The sequence below is a fragment of the Aphelocoma coerulescens genome, chromosome 4A (genome assembly GCF_041296385.1).
Source record: "Aphelocoma coerulescens isolate FSJ_1873_10779 chromosome 4A, UR_Acoe_1.0, whole genome shotgun sequence".
NCBI lineage: Eukaryota > Metazoa > Chordata > Aves > Passeriformes > Corvidae > Aphelocoma > Aphelocoma coerulescens.
This window is the reverse complement of record NC_091018.1, coordinates 5,817,403-5,827,099: the sequence shown is the minus strand read 5'-3', so window position 1 is coordinate 5,827,099 and position 9,697 is coordinate 5,817,403. Positions and strand designations below refer to the sequence as shown.

Genomic DNA, 9,697 nt, shown 5'->3' with positions numbered 1-9,697 from the left:
GAATCGAGGGGTGTCCCCATGGGACTGCCGAGTGTCCCCCGGCCGCTGCCGCGAGTGCCTTGGGCGCCCGCGCCTCCCCTGCCCGTGCCGTGCCGAGGTTTGACGGTCGGCCCAGCCCTCATTCCTTTTCTCCTGGGTCTGTGAATCCCGAGGGAGCAGGCGGAGGGGCAGCACCTCCCGGCACAGCCTGGCCCACTCCTGTCCCCGGGAAAAGCCACCAGCTCGGGGCAGAACCACCCTGGTGGGGCACAGTATCCTCAGCGCGGCGCTGCCTCGCTGATGGCGCTTGGGGACAGGAGTGGGACGCTGTGACACTGCACTGTGGTACCGCTCGGGGTTGGTCTCACCGCATCCCAGCTGCTCCTCCAGCCTGGCCTTTCCTGCTCCTTTATGCGAGGAGGTGGAGAGGGAGGAGGAATGGAGCAGGAGGGATGTTCCCAGCATTCCCACGTCCCACTTTGCCAAGTGTCCTGATGATTTGGTGTAACCTTTTCTGTTGTCCTTCCTGGCTGGTGGGACTTGTCTCGGTGAGGAGCTGGGGAGATGTGACTCCAGCAGCACACAGGCTGTGAGGGAGAGGGATCCCACGTGGCAACAGTTGGATGCAGGAAATCCCAGAGGCATCCTTCCATGCTTCCCAGCTACAAATCATTGACTGGATGGCAGGAGGACTGGGCAAACGGGCTGGAGAAATCTGGCTTGGAGGGAGAGTCTCCCACACAAAGAGGCACTAATAAAGCCCAGCTAGGGAGGAGCATTTTTGTGAATAGTTTCAATCCATGGATGCTCCCAGATCCGGAAATTTCTGGGAGCCCAGCTGGACTTGGCCGGGCAAGGTGCTGGCTGGTGCAGCCTCATTCGGCTCACTTGGGGTGGTTTTTAACCTGAGCTCAGCATATCCAGGGATTCAGCCCCAAACAAACATCAGATCCCTAGGATCTGATCCCCAGGTCATTTCCTAGGAAACTCCCAATTCTCCACCCCCCCCTCCAGAACTGTTTCCCAGCATGGACACTGCGAGGTGGTGCCTCCGGGCCAGGCACCAGGGGCTGGAATTTGTCCTGGGTGTGGGCAGGGAAGGAAGAGGGGGTGTTTTAGCACGAGGTCAGGAGTTGGGTGTGAACCCACCCCCTGCTCCCAGAGGGGCTGGGATGGTCCCTCTGTTTCCAGGCTGGCTCTTGACAGGAACCTACAGCAGAGCCCTGCGTGGGTCACTGCAGGAGACAGGGATGGAGCAGGAGGAATGTCCTGCTGCATCCCAAATTGATCCCAGATCCCTGTGAGGGTCCAAAAAGTCCCAGAGTTGATGACCTGTAGGAGTTTTATGGTTTCTAGTCTGTTGAGGTGAAGCAAAACCAAGCAGAGCCCTGTGAGCAGAGCCCCATGAGCAAAGCTACTTCCTGCCTGGCTGGAAGAAGGAAGTACCGGGCATCTCGTGGGAAGCACAGGTTTCCTGACGTTTCCAGCCCATTTCCAGACCAAAGAGGCTCTGAGAAGCAGCTGAATGTTTGATTCCTGCTTTGACTTGAATCTCAGAGCTTTGGGGTGATGTTTACACACCACCAGTTGCCTGTTCCCAAAGTCCTGCAGAGACAAGGCCTGTGATCCCATTGTCCCGTGTTTTTGGGGTGGGAGAGGTGGTGCTCATGGAAGATGGAGAGTGTTTCCCAAGCAGATTCCCTTGCTGAACACCCAAAAAAGTAGGATGTCCCTCATTTGACTATTCCTCGTGACATCCACATAATTTCAGCCTAGTTTACACCAATCAGAGCAGTTGGACATGGAGCAGTTCTGCAAACCGGGATCCAGTTCCTTGGTTTTCTGTGAGCAGTGGGTTGTGGAGCTGCTCTGACAAGGAGCAAAAGCTCCCAGGCAGGCCAGGGGAGGGAGCACAGCCTCCAGGCAGCTGGATCCCAAAGGAAATTAGATTTCTCCTGTACTGCCAAGAGTTAAGCTAATTCCAGGCGCCTCTCTCGGAGATAGGCTGTGTCCAATCTTGGAGCGACTCATCGGGAGAGAGAAGAATAGCCCAGTGTGGTGCGTCAGCAAGTGGCCCTGAGTCACTGGCCCTGTTCATTGTGTCTGTGACACTGAGCAGCACTGGTGGGCACGGCCTGGCCCGGCCTCAGTCCCTGCACCATGTCTGGATCCAGATCCGGAACCATCCTGTGGGATGTGTGTCCTTCTCCCTGCCCCGAGGCCCTTGTGTCTGCTGGTGATGGAGCGTCAGGCCAGGCTTGGGGGTGGTGATGGGTGATGTGGGATTCCCAGAGAAGCTGTGGAAATGTCCAAGGCCAGGTTGGATGGGGCTTGGAGCAACCTGGCCCAGTGGGAGGTGTCCCTGCCCATGGCAGAGGGTGGAACAGAATGGGCTTTAAGATCCTTTCAACCCAAACCATTCCATGATTCCATGATTTCCACAGAGCTGCAGGAGTGAGGTCCAACAGCCCAAGACATCTTCAGGGGGTGCTGGCAGGGATTTGCTGGGAGAACCTGGGAGCTGTGAGAAATGGTTTCACCTTTCCTAACACCAGCTGGAGGCTTCCCTCGGGAGGCCAGGAGTGTGTGCTGCATCCCAGTGGATCGGGAAGTGGAGTCAGTTCAGAACTGGGGTGGTTGCGGTGGCTACTGGGGAGGTTTGAGCTCCATTCACCAGGAGTGAGGAAGCCCCCAGGGCAGGAGATCCATGCATTTTCCAGTCCATGGCGCCTGGGGGGTGTTCCCAGGAGGACGAAATGCCAGAGGGAGCACACAGGATGCGGATCTGCTCTGGGAACACAGGATGGGATTTACCTGCTGCAAGTGGGATGAAAGTGCTGAGTCTTCCCAGAGCGAGGCTTTGGAAGATCTTTTCTTTAGCGAGTCTGGGCTGCTGTCAATAAGTTCTGTGGTTTTAGGGCACCATATGCTGCATTCAACACTTTGCCAATCTCCTTAAACAGATCCAGACAAGGCTGTTCCCAGAGCAGGAGCAGCTGGAAGCGGTGTATGGAGCAGTCCATCATCAGGAGCCCGTCGGATAAAATTCCTGCCTTTGGTCTGACATTACAACCTCCTAATCCTCCATCCCCGAGCACTCTGGCTTTGCTCTCCAAGAGAACAGCCCGGGAAGCAGACGGTGACATTGTCTCACTTAACACCACTGGCATTATTTTTATTACAACATGGAGGGAATGTGCCTGGAAAAGGAGGGAATGTGCCTGGATAAGAAGGGAAGGGACTTCCTTGCCCTGTGCACCCAGGGATGCTTCACCCTAAGCCCTGTGTCCATCAGAGCAGGGGCCCTTTGGAATCCCAAATGCTTTCCCACATTCCCAAAGCCACCTTGGAAAACACGAGCTCTAAATGATTTATCCTACCAGGAACTTACACCCAAGGGGCTTTGTCCTTCTCGTCCAATGATCTCTCTTCTCCCTAAAGAAGGTGCCCTGTGTTGGGATTAATATGTAAAACTCAGCTTTTCCTTCAGTGGACAAACTTCTCTTTGCTCAGAGAAACTTCCCAGTGGGAAGCAGTGATTCCTCCCTGGTGGGGGGGTTTCTCATCCCCAGGGAGGTGAGGGATGATGTTGTCTCCACAAGCTCCAGGTGTGGGGAGAGAGAAGGAGCAAAGGGAGCTGGGTCCAGCGTTATTCCCGGGGTTTGCACTTTCATGTAGCTGCCAGTTGTACAAATTAATTAAAAATAACTGAAGAAAAATCCCAAAGAAAGGCCCCGCTTCCTCTGGGGAACATTAATCATTAGTTCAGTCTTTTTCTTATGAAAATACAGATCCATGGTAGCCCCAGGCAGAAGATTCCCAGGGAGAGCCCTCACCATTCGTGCTCGGAGTTAGGGAAATCGCTTTGAAAGCATCGACAACTAAAGCAGAACATGTTGAGTAACTTGGCAACACTGAGAAAACATCTGGAACTGGTTTTTCTTCAACACATTTTGCTTTGCTTCAAGAGGAGATGTCAGGGCAGTTCATTCACTGCCACTCAGGGCTGCAGGCGGGGCTGGAAGATGCTTGACTGCCGCCTGGAGGAAGGGAATAAAGGGAAAATCCCAGATATCTGCTGCTTCTGGGCAGGATCTTTTGGGGCCAGGCTGTGGAGCGTCCCCATGCTGAGCTCTGCAGATGCCTCCTGGTCTCTGGTGGCACCGAGCATGGAGGTTTGGGATGGGTTGTTGAGGTTGCCTGGAAACGCTGTGGCTGCCCCATCCCTGGGAGTGTCCAAGGCTAGGTTGGATGGGGCTCGGAGTAACCTGCGATAGTGGAGTGTCCCTGCTATGGAAGGGGGTGGCACTGGATGATCTTGAAGGGCTCTTCCAACCCAAACCATCCTGGGATTCCATGATTTCCACAGAGCCAAAGGGAGTGAGGTCCCATAGCCCAGGTTACCCTCATCTTGTGATTCATCCTAATCCCATTCCTGCTGCTGCCAGGGAAAGGAATACCTTTAGGGACTGGTGGAGACAAAGTCAGGACAGAAACATTCCTGGATTCTGCCAAAAAGCAATGGGGCAGTGTACTATTTTGAAAGCAAACCAGCAGGAGATTCCAAGTCAGAACTACAATTTAATAGGAAAATTAAAATAAAGGCAGTAGTACAGAAACACTGACAGAGTCAGAGTACAGCCTGACACCCTGTCGGGCAGGGTGCTGGTAGCAGCCCGATTAAATGGTGGCTGCAGTTCTGTTGGAGTGATGGATGTGGTTCTGTCGCAGTGCTGATCCTGTAGAAAGACCTGGTCCTTCTCTGGAGGTCCAGTGGTGGTTGTGGAGCTCTTGTCCTGTGGGAATGCAGCGGTAGTGCTGCTGTGGTGTTCCAAGCCTCAGATTATATCCAGGTAGGAATGTTCGGTTCCTCCCCCTGGATGGGGCATCTCACAATGAGATGATGTGTTCTACGAGTCATTCTATGAGATCCTTCCTCGGCACGAATCACTCCTCTTCTTCTGGGCTCCTCTTGTTCTCCCACAGTGGTGCTGGATGTTGTGGTGGTTGTGGAAGCAGCGCTTGTTGTTGTACCCTTTTTAATGCCAGTCACAAATTCAATCTTTGCATGTTCTCTCTTGGCCTTCAGCAATTTGTCCATCTCAATCTTCTGGGCTTTAGCTAGTGCCTCATAATACGAATCCTCTGACCAGCCATGAGGATCAAACATGTCCTTTGGGTAGTTTGTACCGATTTCATCAATGGAACAAAACTGGATCAGCTTTTCATAGAGGCTGGGGTTGCAAAATTCTTTTTTCCTTTGGATCATGTAGTTCATGTCCATGGCCTCCTTCATTTTCATCTCATACAGCTTTTGAATTTTATCCTGCAATTGGTTAGAACATCTGCCAGGAGGCTCAGGACCGATTTTGATCTCATCTGGAGACATGTTCCGCACTCCCTCTGAAAAATAAACAACCAGCTCCTGAGGATCTCTTTCCTCCACTTCTGGGAATTTCTTTAGGTCACCAGGCTCAGGTTTTTCAGTCTCTGAATCATCATGTTCTGACTGCCTGCTGTTCTCATCATCCTCCTCTTTGTACCCTTCCTCATCCCCATCCAGGCAGGTAAAGTCGTCTGCTCCATACCCAGCTGAGACCAGGCCTCCTTTCTCTCCCGTGGGCACTTCCCCATCGCTCCCTGCCATGCCGGCCTCGCTGTCCGACTCCAGGTCTGACTCCTCGGCGTAAACGCTCAGCAAGGAAAGAGCGCTGCGCTTCGCCATCTTCCACCTCGGCCACACTACCAGGAGTACCCCGCTTGGGCGCCAAAAATGTCCTAGTTTGAAAGCAAACCAGCAAGAGATTCCAAGTCAGAACTACAATTTAATAGGAAAATTAAAATAAAGGCAGTAGTACGGTGTACTAGTTTGAAAACAAACCAGTGGGAGGCACCAAGTCAGAATAAGAATTTAATGGGGAAATTAAAGAAAAGGAAAAAATAAAAGAAAACACTGGTTCAAAATGACAGAGTCAAGATACAACCTGAGTCCCTGTTGTAGCAGTCTGGCAGAATGGTGGCTGCAGTCCTCCTGAAGTGGTGATCCTGTAGAAAGGGTCTGCTCTTCCTCAGAAGGTCCAGTGGTGGCTGTGTAGCTCCTGTCCTCTGGAAATCCAGTGAAGCCCCCCGTCTCTTTGGTGCTCAGAGTCCCAATTATATCCAGGATGGAATGCTTGGTTCCTCCCTCTGGGTGGAGCATCTCACAATGGGGTAATGAGTCACGAGGCCAAGTGTTGATTAGGCTCGTTAACAGAAGATAGTCCGGAGGGAGTTATCTGTGAGTCATGGGGCAGGACAATGATGGGCCATTAACAGCAAGATAGTCTGGGGGGAGGAGGCAAGGAAACACTGCCCCACCTGATTTCAACAGCTCATGAGGATGGTAACAGAATATACTGCAACCCAGGACATACAGAAACACTGACAGAGTCAGAGTACAGCCTGACACCCTGTCGGGCAGGGTGCTGGTAGCAGCCCGATTAAATGGTGGCTGCAGTGCTGTTGGAGTGATGGATGTGGTTCTGTCGCAGTGCTGATCCTGTAGAAAGACCTGGTCCTTCTCTGGAGGTCCAGTGGTGGTTGTGGAGCTCTTGTCCTGTGGGAATGCAGCGGTAGTGCTGCTGTGGTGTTCCAAGCCTCAGATTATATCCAGGTAGGAATGTTCGGTTCCTCCCCCTGGGCAGAGCATCCATCCCACGATGGGCTGATGTAATTCTTTGAGCCATCCCGTGAGAGCCCAATGGCCCGTGAGCAGAGGTAGCCCCCCACGGAGTGGCTGCTGCTTCCCCAGAGGGTGTAACCAGGGCTGACTCACCCAGAAGATAAGAACATTGCCCTGCCTGTCTTTTGGTTACCTCTTACAACCCAAGGTAGGCGGGGAGTTCTGTGTGTCAGCTTTTTGTGCTTCCCTGGGGCCTCCCCTTCCTGGGGGGTTAAACCTCTCTTAAATTATGCTGGAAAAGTTGGGGAGGGCCATGTTTGGTGTTCAGGTTGGATGTTGAGGAGCTCCTTCAGCCCAAAAGTCAGCTCGTGGCATCCCAGCTGGAGGTGCCACCATCACACAACCCCAAAATCATCTCTTCTCCCACAGAAGGAGCGTGCTCGGAGCTCCTGGATCACCGCAGCCCTGGAGCGGCACAGCTCCCACCATGAGTCCATTTTATTCTGGGAATGGAAGGATTTTAGCAGCTCTTTTTGGGTGTCCTTGGTTTAGGTGGCTCTTTGGGTGACCTGCCAGACCTGCATGTCGCTGTGAGGAAGGAGGAAGGGAGCAGAGGGAATGCTCTGTAGGAGGATGGGCCGTTTTTAATTGAGGATCATTAAAAACTAAAGAGTAATTAATTTTAGGAGTTGTTGGGGTTTTATCAAAGCTCTCAGCCCCCCTCAAAGGCCTGGGCAGGAGATGGGTGAGTTCCTGAGCCCAGTCCCTCCACCCTTTCCTACTCCATGTCTCCAAGACTTGTGTTCCAGGCAAGGCGAGGAGCAGTCTCCAGCCTTTTTAGCCTTTCAGGATGATCCTTTTTCAGCCCAGAAAGCCGACAACTCTGCTTGTTGTAAACTGAAACTCAACAAAAAAACCCCAAGAATTAGGTTTGGCTTATGAAATTTGGGGTTGGTTTTACCATTTTTAAACGTATTTGGGAACTGGACATGCCTGAGTTGCAAAACAAAAAGACAAAAAGAGCCAGACAGTGATTTTTTTAAATTTTGAAACTTGTCAAAACAAGCCAGATTGATCATTATGACCAATTTTTTTTCCTTTTTTTATTTTTGCAAATTGAGAAATGTATCCAGAACAACCCTTTCCCACAAAACCTTTCATTTTCCAGAAAAAAACGAAGCAAAAAAAAAAAAAAATCAATCACACTTTTTCTGCTTGCACAGTTGGAACGGGCGGCAGCGGATTGGGAGAGAATAGCAATTTGTAAGGAATTCCAACCAGCTCTGCTTAAAATAGCATCCAGCCAGTTTCTCCAGGGCAGGAGGCTGGCTGGCTCCGTGGAGGCTGGAGCGAAGCCTGGCTGAGCAGGCCGGGATAACACCTTGGGAATGCAGGGACACCTTCCCCGTGGGAACCCGAGATGCTGCTGCCTGGGAGGAGTTCTGGGGATCCCCAGCCATCCCTCTGATGGAGGTTTGGTTTGGTTTTCTTTTCCAACCCTACCTGAATCCAGCTCCTCCGAGCCTCCTGTTTGGACACAGCCTCAGGATGCCTTCAAAAGGGAGACACTCCTGTCCGAGCACGGGGGTGGGAATTGGGAACAAATTCCACGTGCTGGTCCTTGAGGGAGCCAGTGCCGCGTTCAGGAGGGGTGTGGGAAGGGAGAGCAGGAGGAGACCCCAGCCCCCCATGCCCTTCTCCCTCTGGAGCGTGTCCGAGCTGGGGCTCCCTGCCCTGGGCTGGGTGTCCCAGAGCCGCGGGGGCACCTGTGGGGACCCAACCCCTGCAGAGCCCAGGCTGGTGGTGCCCAAACCCTTCTCAAGTGCTTGTGCCATGTGGGTGGTGACAGAGCTCGGCCCAGCCCCAATGAGGTCCTTTTCCAGTGCGTGGTGGTGAAACACAAACCAACATTGCTGAAGTCAAAGTATCCTTTCTAAGCCCCCGGCCCGGTTTCTCTTTCTTTCCAGCTTTTCCTCCTCCGCCTCCCAGACCCTCCCTCTGTTCCCACCCCCCTTCTGTTTCTCTTTCTCCCTTCTGTCATAAGAAAGTGACTGTGTCCTCGAGGGGACAGTTTTCTTATGCCATTTTATACACTGTGCTTCATGTTTAGAACTTTTTTGCACTAGTTCCTATTACATTTATTTTCCAAACTGGTTTGACAAAAAACAAACAGAAAAAACCCAACAAAAACACAATCCCATGCTATAATTCAGTTGTATTAAAATATTATCCTACTACTCTCTGTGTTCAATAGTCTCTGTACCTGTAATGCTTTCAGTTCTGTTGTATTTTGGGGCTGAGGTTTTCTCTGCTCCTTGTTTAACCCAGTAAAGAAATAAAATGTTAAGAATTGATGATAACTCCTCCTCCCTGTCTCTGCTGTGTCATTGGGGCCACCAGGGTCCCACGGGGACGGGCTCTCCTCAGAACCTGCCCTAAACCCCGCCGCTGTCCCGTGGGGGTTGTTTTCCTGCCAAATCCAATCCCAACTGGAGGCCAGAGAGGCGGGATGGAGGGACAATAACCCTGCCTTAACTGAATTTGATTTCGTAACCTTTCTTTATATTCTTTTGTTTCTTGCCTTCACATTTCTTGCCACGGGGCTCACCTCAGAACAATAGGGGCGAAGGCTGTCACCAAGAGATTCATCAGACAATAATGACTCAACCAGGGTATCCAAATTTTGCCCAGCTGAAGTCCACACCCACGCATGATCTGGAATTAATTCCTCTGGACAACAGAGCCCGGCATGGAACAGAGCGAGGACACCGCGCTCCAAATTGAGCGCTGCGTGCCAGGCTGGGAAAGGCCACGGGATAAAGCTCTGGAGTTACACTGTGGCCATCCCCATCCCAAGCTGGAAACCCTCTGTTTGGAAAGAAGACCAGGAAAAGGAGAAGAAATTGGATGGGGATGGAAATAAATGTTTTAAAAAGCAGATTGAGGCAGGAGGCAAATGGGGGAGGCACCAGCTGTGCTGGAGAACCAGGGCACAGAGTGGGGGATGCTGGAGGGGGAATTTGGGGGGCTGGTGGGTCACAGTGAGGGGGGCTGGGG

The 9,697-nt window shown here is 52.2% G+C and overlaps 1 pseudogene; it reads right to left on the bottom strand.

Moving 5' to 3' along the window:
- Window positions 1-4,822: 4,822 nt before the first annotated feature.
- LOC138110351 (SAP30-binding protein pseudogene) lies at window positions 4,823-8,982 on the bottom strand (annotated as a pseudogene).
- Between the last annotated feature and the right edge of the window lie 715 nt (window positions 8,983-9,697).